Source organism: Melospiza georgiana, chromosome 30 (assembly GCF_028018845.1).
Source record: "Melospiza georgiana isolate bMelGeo1 chromosome 30, bMelGeo1.pri, whole genome shotgun sequence".
In the NCBI taxonomy this organism is placed as follows: domain Eukaryota; kingdom Metazoa; phylum Chordata; class Aves; order Passeriformes; family Passerellidae; genus Melospiza; species Melospiza georgiana.
Window position 1 is genome coordinate 128,901 of NC_080459.1, and position 16,100 is coordinate 145,000.

Genomic DNA, 16,100 nt, shown 5'->3' on the forward strand with positions numbered 1-16,100 from the left:
TGGGGAGATTTTGAGGGGTCGTGAAGGGTTTTGGGGTGTCCTGGGGGGGTCTTGGGGGGGGAATTTGGGAGATTTTGGGGGTCTTTGGGAAATTTGGGGAATTTGGGAGATCCTGGGGGGGGATTTGGGGGGTCCTGGGGGAAATATGGGGGGTCCTGGGGGGGATTTGGGGAATTTGGGGAATCCCGGGGGATTTTGGGGGGTCTTGGGGGGAATTTGGGGGGATTTTGGGGGGTCCTGGGGGGGAATTGGGGTGGACTTGGGGGGTCCTGGGGGGTTTTGGGGAGGATTTGTGGAATTTGGGGTTCCCTGGGGAGGTTTTGGGGTGGATTTTGGGGATTTTGGGGGGTCCTTGGGGGAATTTTGATGAATTTTGGGGTTCCCTGGGGAGGTTTTGGGGTGGATTTTGGGGATTTTGGGGGGGTTCCCGAGGATTTTGGGGTGGATTTGGGGGGTCCTGGGGGGGATTTGTGGAATTTTGGGGGTTCCGGGAAGGTTTTGGGGATTTCGGGGGTCCCTGGGGGTGTTCCTGAGGGGTTTTGGGGTGAATTTGGGGATTTTGGGGATTTTGGGGGTCCCTGAGGAGTTTTTGGGGTGGATTTGGAGAATTTGGGGGTCTTGGTGGGGGGATTTGGGGGTCCGGGAGATTTGGGTTTGAATTTTGGGATTTTGGGGGTCCCGGGGAGGTATTGGGGTGGATTTGGAGATTTTGGGGTCCCTGAGGGATTTTGAGGGTCCCTGGGGAGATTTTGGGGGAATTTTGCTGAATTTTGGGGGTGCTTCAGGTGGATTTGGGGATTTTGGGGAATTTGGGGGTCCCTGGGGAGATTTTGGGGCGGATTTGGGGGGAATTTCGGGGGATTTTGGGGGTCCCGGGGAGGTTTTGGGTTTGGATTTGGGGATTTTGGGGTTCCTGAGAAGTTTTGGGGTGCCGGGGAGGTTTTGGGGTGCATTTGGGGCTATTTTGGGGGTCCCGGGAAGGTTTTGGGGGAATTTTTGGGGAATTTGGGGGTCCCTGGGGAGGTTTCGGGGAATTTTGGGGGATTTTGGGGGGTCCTTGGGGGAATTTTGATGAATTTTGGGCGTCCCGGGGAGGTTTTGGGGTGGATTTGGGGATTTTGGGGGATTTTGGGGATTTGGGGGATTTGGGGGGATTTTGGGGGATTTTGGGGTGGATTTGGGGATTTTGGGGATTTTGGGGTGGATTTGGGGATTTTGGGGATTTTGGGGATTTTGGGGATTTTGGGGATTTTGGGGATTTTGGCAGATTTTGGGGGATTTTGGGGATTTGGGGATTTTGGGGTGGATTTTGGGGGATTTTGGGGATCCCTGGGAGGTTTTGGGGTCCCCCCAAAATCCCCCCCGACCCCTCCCCCGCCCAGGTGAGCCCCTGCTGCCCCCGGAACAGCCGGGAACGGCCGGAGAGACCAGCGCGGACCAGTATGGACCAGTATAAACCAGTATGGACCAGTATAGACCAGCACGGACCAGTATAGACCAGTATAGACCAGTACGGACCAGTATAGACCAGTATAAACCAGTATGGACCAGTATGGACCAGTAAAAACATAATAAAACCAGTATAAATCAGTGTGGACCAGTATGGACCAGTACGGACCAGTACAGACCAGTACGGAGCACAATAAACTCAATAAAACCAGTATAAACCAGTATAAACCAGTATAGACCAGTACAGACCAGTATAAACCAGTATGGACCAGTACAGAGCACAATAAACTCAATAGAACCAGTATAAACCAGTACAAACCAGTACAGACCAGTAGAAACTCAATAAAACCAGTATAAACCAATGTGGACCAGTACGGACCAGTATGGACCAGTGTGGACTAGTGTGGACCAGTGTGGACCAGTGCGGACCAGTGTGGACCAGTATAGACCAGAATAAAATCAATAAAACCAGTATAAACCAGTACAGACCAGTACGGACCAGTATACACCAGTACGGAGCAGTACCGACCAGTACGGAGCACAATAAACTCAATAAAACCAGTATAAACCAGTACAGACCAGTATGGACCAGCATGGACCAGCATGGGCCAGTAAAAACTCAATAAAACCAGTATAAATCAGTATGGACCAGTACGGACCAGTACGGAGCACAATAAACTCAATAAAACCAGTATAAATCGGTGTGGACCAGTATGGACCAGTATAGACCAGTATGGACCAGTAAAGACCAGTGTGGACCAGTATGGACCAGTGTGGACTAGTATAGACCAGAAAAAATCAAAAAAACCAGTATAAACCAGTACAGACCAGTACGGACCAGTATACACCAGTACGGAGCAGTACGGACCAGTATGGAGCACAATAAACTCAATAAAACCAGTATAAAGCAGTACAGACCAGTATGGACCAGTATAAACCAGTGTGGACCAGTATAGACCAGTATGGACCAGTATGGACCAGTACGGACCTCACAGGGGCCCATCAGCCACGGTCCCACCACCCATTGGGACACCTGTGAGCAGAGAACGGAATCATGGAGCCACCAGGTCATGGGGGACATCCCACCACCCATGGTGGAACTCTGGATGGGATCATGGAGCCACCAGGGCATGGGGGACATCCCACCACCCATCCTGGATCACCAGGAGCAGAAAATGGGATCATGGAGCCACCAGGGGATGGGAGACACCAAACCCCAGCTCAGGTCCATCCTCATCCACGTCTGAGCCACCTCAGGGCAGTCCTGAGGCCACCGGCTCCTGGGGGACATCAACCCAACCAAGGTGGACATCTGGGAGATGGGGTGGGATCATGGAGCCACCAGGACATGGAGGTGCCAATGGTCATGGTCCCACCACCCATTGGGATATCTGTGAGCAGAGAATGGGATCATGGAGCCACCAGGGCATGGGGGACATCCCACCACCCATGGTGGAACTCTGAATGGGATCGTGGAGCCACCAGGGCATGGGGGACATCCCACCACCCGTGGTGGAACTCTGAATGGGATCATGGAGCCACCAGGTCATGGGGGACATCCCACCACCCATGGTGGGACTCTGAATGGGATCGTGGAGTCACCAGGGCATGGGGGACATCCCACCACCTTTGCTGGAACTCTGAATGGAATCATGGAGCCACCAGGTCATGAGGGACATCCCACCACCCATGGTGGAACTCTGGATGGAATCATGGAGCCACCAGGTCATGAGGAACATCCCACCACCCATGGTGGAACTCTGGAATGGATCATGGAGCCACCAGGTCATGGGGGACATCCCACCACCCATGGTGGAACTCTGAATGGGATCGTGGAGCCACCAGGGCATGGGGGACATCCCACCACCCGTGGTGGAACTCTGAATGGGATCATGGAGCCACCAGGTCATGGGGGACATCCCACCACCCATGGTGGGACTCTGAATGGGATCGTGGAGTCACCAGGGCATGGGGGACATCCCACCACCTTTGCTGGAACTCTGAATGGAATCATGGAGCCACCAGGTCATGAGGGACATCCCACCACCCATGGTGGAACTCTGGATGGAATCATGGAGCCACCAGGTCATGAGGAACATCCCACCACCCATGGTGGAACTCTGGAATGGATCATGGAGCCACCAGGTCATGGGGGACATCCCACCACCCATGGTGGAACTCTGGATGGGATCATGGAGCCACCAGGTCACGGGGGCGAGGGGAAGGGACAGGGGCATCGCCACGCCTGGGGAAGGGGCTGGGAAGGTGAAAACGGGAAATTGCACCACGCCGCAACAGTGCGGTAACAGGAAATAACGAATGAACCTTCCAAGAACACGGCGTCAGATTCTTCCTTCCTCCCCACCACGGGGGCACCTTGAAAGCGCCACTCTTGGACACCTCCGGGGATGGCACCTCCAGCAGCCCCTTCCCGTCCTTGCCAGGAAGAAATTCCTCCTGATGTCCAACCTGACCCTGCCCGGCAGAGCCTGAGGCTGCTTCCTCTCCTCCCAACCTCGTTCCCCGGGATCCCACCCAACCCTTTCCTGCCCCTGGCCGGACCCTCCTGTGAGCAGCCACAAGGTTCTCCAGGGCCTTTCCCAGCCCCTCTTTCTGTCTCTTCTCCAAATCCCGTTCCTCGGGAAGGACAGAGCTCCTTGGACATCCCGCTTCGATTCCCTGAGGTTCTCCCGGCCCGGGATTGGCCGGTGGGGCCTGGGGGATGAAATCACGGAATGTCCCGCGGTGGAAGGGACATCTCTTCTGCTTCCCACCCCTGTCCCCAGCCTGGGGCCTCGGTTGTCCTGCAGGAGCTTCTCCCACTCCTGCTCCTGTCCCGGGGAGGCCAATCCGTGTCCAGGTCTGGGTTCCTGGAGAAAGAGGAGCATGGAATCATCCAAAGGCCGAGCGTGGGGCAGGAAAGAGCTGAAAACAAAAGCTGGGATTGGGATCACAGGAGCACAGAATCGGGGAATCGCAGAATCGGGGAATCGCAAAATCACCGAATCACAGAATCGGGGAATCGCAGAATCGGGGAATCACAAAATCATGGGATCACAGAATCACAGAATCGGGGAATCGCAGAATCGGGGAATCGCAAAATCACGGGATCACAGAATCGGGGAATCACAAAATCATGGGATCACCGAATCACAGAATCGGGGAATCGGGGAATCACAGAATCACAGAATCGGGGAATTGGGGAATCGGGGAATCACAAAATCACGGGATCAGGGAATCACAGAATCAGGGAATCAGGGAATCACAGAATCACAGAGTCATGGAATCAGGGAATCACAGAATCGGGGAATCACAGAATCACGGAATCACAGAATCGGGGAATCAGGGAATCACAGAATCACAGAATCACGGAATCACGGAATCACGGAATCATGGAATCAGGGAATCACAGAATCACAGAATCACAGAATCACAGAACAATGGAATAGAATCACAGAACAATGGAATCACAGGATCACGGAATCACAGAATCAGGGAATCACAGAATCACAGAACAATGGAATCACAGGATCACAGAATCGGGGAATCGCAGAATCATGGAATTACAAAATCATGGGATCACGGAATCACAGAATTGGGGAATCGAGGAATCACAGAATCACAGAATCACGGAATCACAGAATCGGGGAATCACAGAATCACGGAATCACAGAATCGAGGAATCACAGAATCATGGAATTGCAAAATCATGGGATCAGGGAATCACAGAATCACAGAATCGGGGAATCACAGAATCATGGAATGACAAAATCACGGGATCACAGAAACACAGAATCGGGGAATCACAGAATCATGGAATAATAGAATCAGGGAATCACAGAATCATGGAATCAGGGAATCACAGAATCGGGGAATCGGGGAATCACAGAATCACAGAATCATGGAATCAGGGAATCATGGAATCAGAGAATCACAGAATCAAGGAATCACAGAACAATGGAATCACAGAATCACAGGATCACAGAATCATGGAATCAGGGAATCATGGAATCGCAAAATCACGGGATCACCGAATCACAGAATCGGGGAATCGGGGAATCACAAAATCATGGGATCACAGAAACACAGAATTGGGGAATTGGGGAATCAGGGAATCACAGAATCACAGAATCGGGGAATCACAAAATCATGGGATCACCAAATCACAGAATCGGGGAATCACAGAATCATGGAATCGCAAAATCACGGGATCACCGAATCACAGAATCACAGGATCACAGAATCGGGGAATCACAAAATCATGGGATCACCGAATCACAGAATCGGGGAATCAGGGAATCACAGAATCACAGAATCGGGGAATTGGGGAATCGGGGAATCACAAAATCACGGGATCAGGGAATCACAGAATCAGGGAATCAGGGAATCACGGAATCACAGAGTCATGGAATCAGGGAATCACAGAATCGGGGAATCACCGAATCACAGAATCACAGAATCGGGGAATCACAGAATCACGGAATCACAGAATCACGGAATCGGGGAATCGGGGAATCGGGGAGTCAGGGAATCACAGAATCACAGAATCACAGAATCACAGAACAATGGAATCAGGGAATCACAGAATCACGGAATCACAGAATCACAGAACAATGGAATCACAGGATCACAGAATCGGGGAATCGCAGAATCATGGAATTACAAAATCATGGGATCACGGAATCACAGAATTGGGGAATCGAGGAATCACAGACTCACAGAATCACGGAATCACAGAATCGGGGAATCAGGGAATCACAGAATCACGGAATCACAGAATCAAGGAATCACAGAATTATGGAATTGCAAAATCATGGGATCAGGGGATCACAGAATCACAGAATCACAGAATCACAGAATCGGGGAATCACAGAATCATGGAATGACAAAATCACGGGATCACAGAAACACAGAATCGGGGAATCACAGAATCATGGAATAATAGAATCAGGGAATCACAGAATCATGGAATCAGGGAATCACAGAATCGGGGAATCGGGGAATCACAGAATCACAGAATCATGGAATCAGGGAATCATGGAATCAGAGAATCACAGAATCAAGGAATCACAGAACAATGGAATCACAGAATCACAGGATCACAGAATCGGGGAATCGCAGAATCATGGAATCACAAAATCACGGGATCACCGAATCACAGAATCGGGGAATCACAGAATCACAGAATCGGGGAATCAGGGAATCGGGGAATCACGGAATCGGGGAATCGGGGAATCAGGGAATCACAGAATCACAGAATCGGGGAATCGCAGAATCATGGGATCACCGAATCACAGAATCGGGGAATCACGGAATCACAGAATCGGGGAATCAGGGAATCAGGGAATCACGGAATCGGGGAATCGGGGAATCACAGAATCACAGAATCATGGAATAGCAGAATCATGGAATCAGAGAATCACAGAATCACAGAATCATGGCATCTGAATCACAGAATCACGGAATAATAGAATCAGGGAATCACAGAATCACAGAATCATGGAATCAGGGAATCACAGAATCGGGGAATCGGGGAATCAGGGAATCACAGAATCGGGGAATCAGAGAATCACAGAATCGGGGAATCAGGGAATCAAGGAATCACAGAATCACAGAATCAGGGAATCACAGAATCAGGGAATCACGGAATCACGGAATCGGGGAATCGGGGAATCGGGGAGTCAGGGAATCACAGAATCACAGAATCGGGGAATCACAGAATCATGGAATCACAAAATCATGGGATCACCAAATCGGGGAATTGGGGAATCAGGGAATCAAGGAAAATCACAGAATCACAGAATCAGGGAATCACAGAATCGGGAAATCAGGGAATCACAGAATCATGGAATCGGGGAATCACAGAATCACAGAACAATGGAATCACAGAATCACAGAATCGGGGAATCATGGAATCACAGAATTGGGGAATCAGGGAATCACAGAATCACAGAATCACAGAATCACAGAACAATGGAATCACGGAATCACAGAATCGGGGAATCAGGGAATCACAGAATCACGGAATCACAGAATCACAGAACAATGGAATCACAGGATCACAGAATCAGGGAATCGCAGAATCATGGAATTACAAAATCATGGGATCACGGAATCACAGAATTGGGGAATCGAGGAATCACAGACTCACAGAACAATGGAATCACAGAATCGGGGAATCAGGGAATCACAGAATCGGGGAATCAGGGAATCACAGGATCACAGGATCACAGAATCGGGGAATCACAGAATCACGGAATCACAGAATCACGGAATCGGGGAATCGGGGAATCGGGGAATCGGGGAATCGGGGAGTCAGGGAATCACAGAATCACAGAATCGGGGAATGAGGGAATCACAGAATCGGGGAATCACAGAATTGGGGAATCAGGGAATCACAGAATCATGGAATCACAGAATTGGGGAATCAGGGAATCACAGAATCACAGAATCATGGAATCAGAGAATCATGGAATCACAGAATCACAGAATCATGGAATCGGGGAATTGGGGAGTCAGGGAATCACAGAATCACAGAATCGGGGAATCACAGAATCATGGAATCACAAAATCATGGGATCACCAAATCGGGGAATTGGGGAATCAGGGAATCAAGGAAAATCACAGAATCAGGGAATCACAGAATCGGGAAATCAGGGAATCACAGAATCATGGAATCGGGGAATCACAGAATCACAGAACAATGGAATCACAGAATCACAGAATCGGGGAATCAGGGAATCACAGAATCGGGGAATCAGGGAATCACAGGATCACAGGATCACAGAATCGGGGAATCGCAGAATCATGGAATCGCAAAATCATGGGATCAGGGAATCACAGAATCGGGGAATCACAGAATCACAGAATCGGGGAATCAGGGAATCGGGGAATCAGGGAAATACAGAATCACGGAATCACAGAATCAGGGAATCAGGGAATCAGGGAATCGGGGAATCGGGGAATCAGGGAATCACAGAATCACAGACTCGGGGAATCAGGGAATCACAGAATCACAGAATCATGGAATAGCAGAATCATGGGATCAGAGAATCACGGGATCACAGAATCACAGAATCATGGCATCTGAATCACAGAATCACGGAATAATAGAATCAGGGAATCACAGAATCACAGAATCATGGAATCAGGGAATCACAGATTCGGGGAATCGGGGAATCAGGGAATCACAGAATCGGGGAATCAGAGAATCACAGAATCGGGGAATCAGGGAATCAAGGAATCACAGAATCACAGAATCAGGGAATCACAGAATCGGGGAATCACAGAATCACGGAATCACAGAATCACGGAATCGGGGAATCGGGGAGTCAGGGAATCACAGAATCACAGAATCGGGGAATCACAGAATCACGGAATCACAAAATCATGGGATCACCAAATCGGGGAATTGGGGAATCAGGGAATCAAGGAAAATCACAGAATCACAGAATCAGGGAATCACAGAATCGGGAAATCAGGGAATCACAGAATCATGGAATCGGGGAATCACAGAATCACAGAACAATGGAATCACAGAATCACAGAATCGGGGAATCAGGGAATCACAGAATCGGGGAATCAGGGAATCACAGGATCACAGGATCACAGAATCGGGGAATCGCAGAATCATGGAATCGCAAAATCATGGGATCACGGAATCACAGAATCGGGGAATCACAGAATCACAGAATCGGGGAATCAGGGAATCGGGGAATCAGGGAAATACAGAATCACGGAATCAGGGAATCAGGGAATCAGGGAATCGGGGAATCACGGAATCGGGGAATCGGGGAATCAGGGAATCACAGAATCACAGACTCGGGGAATCAGGGAATCACAGAATCACAGAATCATGGAATAGCAGAATCATGGAATCAGAGAATCACGGAATAATAGAATCACAGAATCATGGCATCTGAATCACAGAATCACGGAATAATAGAATCAGGGAATCACAGAATCACAGAATCATGGAATCAGGGAATCACAGAATCACAGAATCACGGAATGACAGGATCACGGAGTCACAGAATCACAGAATCATGGAATGACAGGATCACGGAGTCACTGAATCACAGAATTACAAAATCACAGGATCACGGAGCCACAGAATCACAGGATCACCAGATTGGAAGAGACCTTCACGACCATGGGGTGGGATTCATTTCTTCCACCCATTTACTTTTAAATGGTGGCAGACATCACTAACCCAAAAATCTGGGGAAAATCCCTGGAGATGCCTCTGATTTTATGGGAAAAAGCAGGAATTCCAAAAAATTAGAAATTCCTAAAACCTCAACTAGACCATGGCACCGAGTGCCACGTGGAAACGTTTTTTAAAACATATCCAGAGATGGTGACTCCACCACCTCCCGGAGCAAACCATTCCAACACTTTATCATCCTTTCTGTAAAATCTTTTTCCAATTCATATTTAATCAATATAAGTTAGAATATTTAATCATAATTTCCAGGATTCCAGACCGATTTTCGAGCACTGATGTTTCTTTTCAGTGATTAACCTGAGGGAAAATCCCCTTTTCCGAGAATTTGATGAACAAAAGAATAATAGGAAGGATTAAAAGCTCCAGAGCCATTTCTATCTTGGTTTTGTTTAATTTCTGATTTAGGCTCCTTCAAATAAGGGCAAAATCTCTCCAAATTAAACTAAAAACTAATTCAAGCAGAGAATGACAAAATAAATTCTGAGGAAATTACAACCAATAATTCCTTGACTAATTCCCCTTATAAGGGACCAAAATCCCAATTATACATCAGATTTAGGCATGAGCAGATTGTTTAATTCATCCAATTAAGGCATATCATTTAATGTTAATTTAAAGAAATTAACATTAAATTATCATTAACAACATGACTCGAAGCCACCCAGAAAGAAATAGGAATTTCCACTGAGGCAAAATTAAATTTCGACCTGGAATCCTTCCCTGGGGAATGCCAATAAAGCTCCCCCAGCTCAGGATTCTCCCAAAAATCCTCATTGCGGACATTTCTACTCCAGCCAGACTCACCTGAGAACCAGATCCAGAATATCCACGTGGAATTCCACATGGATTGGGGATCTGAGGAATTTTTACATTCCCTGGACACGGATCTTTCCACATCCATGAGGGAACAGGAACCCCTGCACCAAGTACTAAAAAAAGCTTAGAAAAGAGACTTTAAAACTTTTAAAACGGATTTTTTAAAAAGCTTTGAAAAGGGACTTTGACCACAAAACGCTTTTTTTTTTTTTTTTTTCCCTTCAGCTGCAACATTCCAGCCGATCTCAACGGCCTGGATGTGGAAATTCCAAAGGTTCTGTTTGTGGCACACCCTGATCCAAAGGGCAGCAGGAAAAGGTTTCAACTCCTCGGCACCGGCGCAGGGCACGGCTCCTTTTCCAGCCTGGCTTTCCCAGAAAATGCAATCAAACAAAAATAATAAAAATGAAAGAAATAAAAATTCCTTGATTTACTGGGGAAAAGGGAGGGAATCCCAAACCGGGGCTGGGTCGCACCACCAGGACAGCTGGGAGTTAAAATCAGGAATGCATCGTGCAGAGACCGGGTGGGAATCCATGGATATCCAAAAATTGTGGGATTTACATCCCTAAACCTTTCCCAGCTTTGGTTATTCCTACACCAGCTCTGTTCCTGGATCAGGGAGTCAGGTTGGGCCCAGAGCTGGAAAATAATTGGATTTACCATTTTCATTGTGACTAATGGACAAAATTCTGGGATTTGTGGTGATTCCAGGACCCAAACCCAACAAAATTTCCAGGGAATCTGGAATCTTTTCTGGTTATTGTGGGGTTTTTCCTCAAAAATGTTCCAAACATATTCCAAAAAACTTTTCTGGGGAAACTGTGCCTTGGCCTCAGCGCCCTCACAGGGAGGAATTTCTTCCAGGTGTGGAACATTTTCCCCCTTTTTTTCCCCACTTTTTTCCCTCCCTTTTCCCCAGTAAATCAAGGAATTTTTATTTCTTTCATTTTTATTATTTTTGTTTGATTGCATTTTATTGTATTGTATTTTATTACTTTTTAAAATTGATATAGCGACTTAATTAATCAATGAATTCCCATCAATAAGTTTTCCATGACAAAATAAGGAGAAAAAGCACCAGGAGAAAATTTCCCCCATCCTCCCCCAAAAAAAAACCCCACACCCCCACCCTGCCCAAAAAAAAAGGAATAATTCCAAAACTAATTGGAATAATCCCAAAAGTAATTGGAATAATTCCAAAAGTAATTGGAATAATCCCAAAAGTAATTGGAATAATCCCAAAACTAACTGGAATAATTCCAAAACTAATTGGAATAATCCCAAAACTAATTGGAATAATCCCAAAAGTAATTGAAATTTCCATGACAAAAAGGAAGAAAACCAGGATAACCCTGCCCCAAAAAACACCCGACACCATTCCCAAGGAAAAAGAAATCCCAAACCAAGCATGGCTTTATCCCACCTATGGAATTTCGCTTTTTTTCCGGAATTTTTGGTCCATGAAACCTTTTTATCATTAGATCCTGGTGGAGCAGGGAAGGATTTCCCATGTGAGGATGAGGAGGAACATCCACGGTGGTGGCCGGGAAGAAGGTCGGGATTTTCCGGGCGTTTTCCTGAGCTCCATCCCCCTCCGGAAAAGGCCGATCTCAATTTCCAGGCACCATAAATCCATAAATCCAGGGACAAAGGTCGGGTCCAGCCCCATCCCGGGGCAGCCGCCGGGTCCTTCCCGCTCAGGTATGGAATTCCCATTGGGAAAAACCCTTTAATTAACAGGGATTAATTAATTGAACTGGGATAAATCCGTTCGGCAGGAATTAATTCATGGTTGGGGCGGAACGTGCGGCCTTACCGCGCTTTTCCCGTGGGAATTGCTCTCCCACGGGATTTATCTGTGATTTGGGATGCAGAGGAAAACACAGGGACTCCCAGGGAAAATCCCAATGAAATCCCAGGAAAAACCCCAATGAAATCCCAGGAAAAATCCCAATGAAATCCCGGCTTTCTCCTCAGTTTGGTGATTTATCCTCACCCCGAGCACGAAATCCCAGGAAAAATCGCAATGAAATCCCAGGGAAAATCGCAATGAAATCCCAGGGAAAATCCCAATGAAATCCCGGCTCGCCGCTCAGTTTGATGATTTATCCTCACCCAGAGCACAAAATCCCGGGAAAAATCCCAATGAAATCCCAGATCACTGCTAAATTTGATGATTTATGTTCACACAGAGCACGAAATCCCAGGAAAAATCCCAATGAAATCCCAGGAAAAATCCCAATGAAATCCCAGGGAAAATCCCAATGAAATCCTGGCTTTCTCCTCAGTTTGATGATTTATCCTCACCCAGAGCAGGAAATCCCAATAAAAATCCCAATGAAATCCCAGGAAAATCCCAATGAAATCCCAGGGAAAATCCCAATGAAATCCCAGGAAAATCCCAATGAAATCCCGGGAAAAATCCCAATGAAATCCCGGCTCGCTGCTCAGTTTGAGGATTTATCCTCACCAGGAGCAGGAAATCCCAGAGAAAATCCCAATGAAATCCCGGGGAAAAGCCCAATGAAATCCCGGCTCTCTCCTCAGTTTGATGATTTTTCCTCACCCAGGGCAGGAAATCCCAGGAAAAATCCCAATGAAATCCCAGGAAAAATCCCAATGAAATCCCAATAAAAATCCCAATGAAATCCCGGCTCGCCTCTCAGTTTGATGATTTATCCTCACCCCGAGCAGGAAATTTCGGGAGCCAGAGCCACAAAATCACGGAATTCCAATTAAATCCGTGGTCCTGCTGCTCCTGGGAATTTATGTCTTCTTGGAAATTTTTTTTGCCATATAAAATTATTGGATTTGGTGATTGGAAAGGTTTTTTCCATGTGGAGCCAGTCTGAGATTCTACAGAAAGCTGGGGATAATATAAAATTACAATGAAAATATGATCTCAAAACATAAATTTAAATTGTTATAATAATGACAATAAAATATTTTTATTATCAGGCTATTTATTAAATAAATATAGCAATGATATGATATGATATGATATGATATGATATGATACAATATAATGTAATATAATATAATATAATATAATATAATATAATATAATATAATATAATATAATATAATATAATATAATATAATATAATATAATATAATATAATATAATATAATATAATATAATATAATATAATATAATATAATATAATATAATATAATATAATATAATATAATATAATATAATATAATATGACATGACATGACATGACATGACATGACATGACATGACATGACATGACATGACATGACATGACATGACATGACATAATATATAGACTAGAATACAATATAATGGGATACAATAGAATATAATATACCAAGATATATAAATATATTAATTACATTTCATATTATTGCACCATAAATAAACTGCAATTATTAGTCATTATTAAATTATAATCATTATAGTATTATTTATTAAATAAATAAATACTATCTTATATTAAATAATAAATTAGTGTATTATTTTCTTAATAAATATAATAATTATATTAAAATAATAGCATATTTGCTATTTATTATTTCTTTTGCATATGGAATGTATTAAATATTTAAATAAAATGACAAAATATAATGTTAAAGTATAATATCAAAATATAATCTCCAAATATGCAAAAATAGATCAAATAAAGTGTTAAAACATAGTATCAATTATAATCCCAAAACACAGCATCAGAATATAATAATAAATAAAATATAAATATATTTTACATAAATATATTTTATATAAATACATAGTCCTGAAATATGTAAAAAATAGAGTATTAAAAATATATAAGAAAACTATATTGGAATATAATATTAAAGTACAATATCAAAATGATATCAGAATAAAATCCCAAAATAACATAAAAAGCTTATATAAAATCCAACCGCAAAATGTAATAGCAAAATGTAAGATCAAAATTAATTACTGAAGATAGCAATAAAATATCTTAAAATATTGTACTAAATCTGAAATAGAAATTAAATATTAAAATATAATAACCAAAATAAATTCTATAATATTAATGCTTGAATGGAATGTTAGGGCGTTATAAAATACGATATCAGAATACAGTATCAAATAGAAGAATACAATAGTAAATTAATATTATAATATTACTCACAGAATATAATGTAAAATATAAAATATGATATCAAAATACAATGGTAAAATGTAATATCAAAATATCACATTAGAATATAATATTCAAATTTAATAATATTAGATTAATATTATGAAATAACAATTGAATATAATTTTTGCATAAAACAATATATAGTATTAAAATACTATATCCAAATATAACATTATAATATCCAAATGTAATAATAAAATAATTAATATTGTACTATTAATAGGGAAATATGTAATATAAAATATTTTACATGAAATATATAATCAAAATATAACATTTACATATAATATCCAAATGCAATATTATATTAAATTAATATCATTTTATTGATAATTCAATTTGATGTACTATGTATATTTATAATTCAATATGATATAGTTAATTTATGATTCATACATGAAATAATTTAAAAATTATAATTTAAATAAGTAGGCGAGGTTAAATGAAAATCAATTAATAGTTAATTTATGATTAATGCATTAAATAATTCAGAAATTAATACGTGACAATTGATTTATTAATTAATATATTTATTAATTTAATCATTATTATATTTTATCATAAGTATATATGGCATATTTAATAATTAATACATTTTATAATGATCACGTTTGCAGTTTAATATATTTATAATTAATCTATTTAATAATAATGTAAATATTTTTAATATTTTAATTTTTTTTACATTTTCGCCTGAGCCAAAAGTCGTTTCCCAAAAGAAACCAAACCCAGATTGGATCCATTTGAAATGGGAAATATTGAATTAAAAATTAAAAATTAAACCCACTGTTAAAATTTAGTATTAAAACATAATCACAAAATCCAATATTAAAATCCGACAGCAGAATCCGATACCGAAACGACATCCAAACCCCGCTGAAAACCGACATCAAACCAAATTCCAGTTGGGTGGAGTTCCTCAGTGAGAGGGGAAAATGGAAATGAAGAATCCCGGGAGGATTTCACGGGTGGATTTGAACCCCGCGCGACTCCGCGGGGAGGAGAATTCCTGGAATCCCATTTCCCACGGGATTCCACAGAAATTTCTGTTTTTCCCTCTCTCCCTCCTCTCGCAGTTTCCCGTCGGGAAGGGACCGAGGGAATCCGGCGGTTCCGGAGCGGCGGCGCCGGGATTGGCCATGGATCCGCGGCTGTGGCGGCTGTGGCTGCTCCCGCTCCTGGCTGCAGGTGAGGGAGATTCCCAGGAAACGGCCGATTCCTGCTCCGAAACGTTAATTAGCACCTAACGAGCACGCGGGATTAACTTGGGAAGGGTTCCGTCTCCAGAGGGCGGAGCTGCTCCGCAGCGACTCTGGAACGTTCCGGAGTTTGGGGAGCGCTGGGACAACGCTCTCAGGCATTGTTGGGATTGTTGGGACTGCTGAGATTGTTGGGATTGTCGGGTTGGGACTGTTGGGATTGTCGGGATTGTCGGGATTGTCGGGTTTGTTGGATTGGGACTGTTG

At 43.7% G+C, this 16,100-nt stretch overlaps 1 protein-coding gene across 1 annotated transcript in view; it reads right to left on the reverse strand.

The window, feature by feature from the left end:
• UBE2M (ubiquitin conjugating enzyme E2 M) overlaps positions 1 to 16,100 on the reverse strand; it is a 91,395-nt gene that overhangs the window by 108 nt on the left and 75,187 nt on the right. The window lies entirely within an intron of this gene.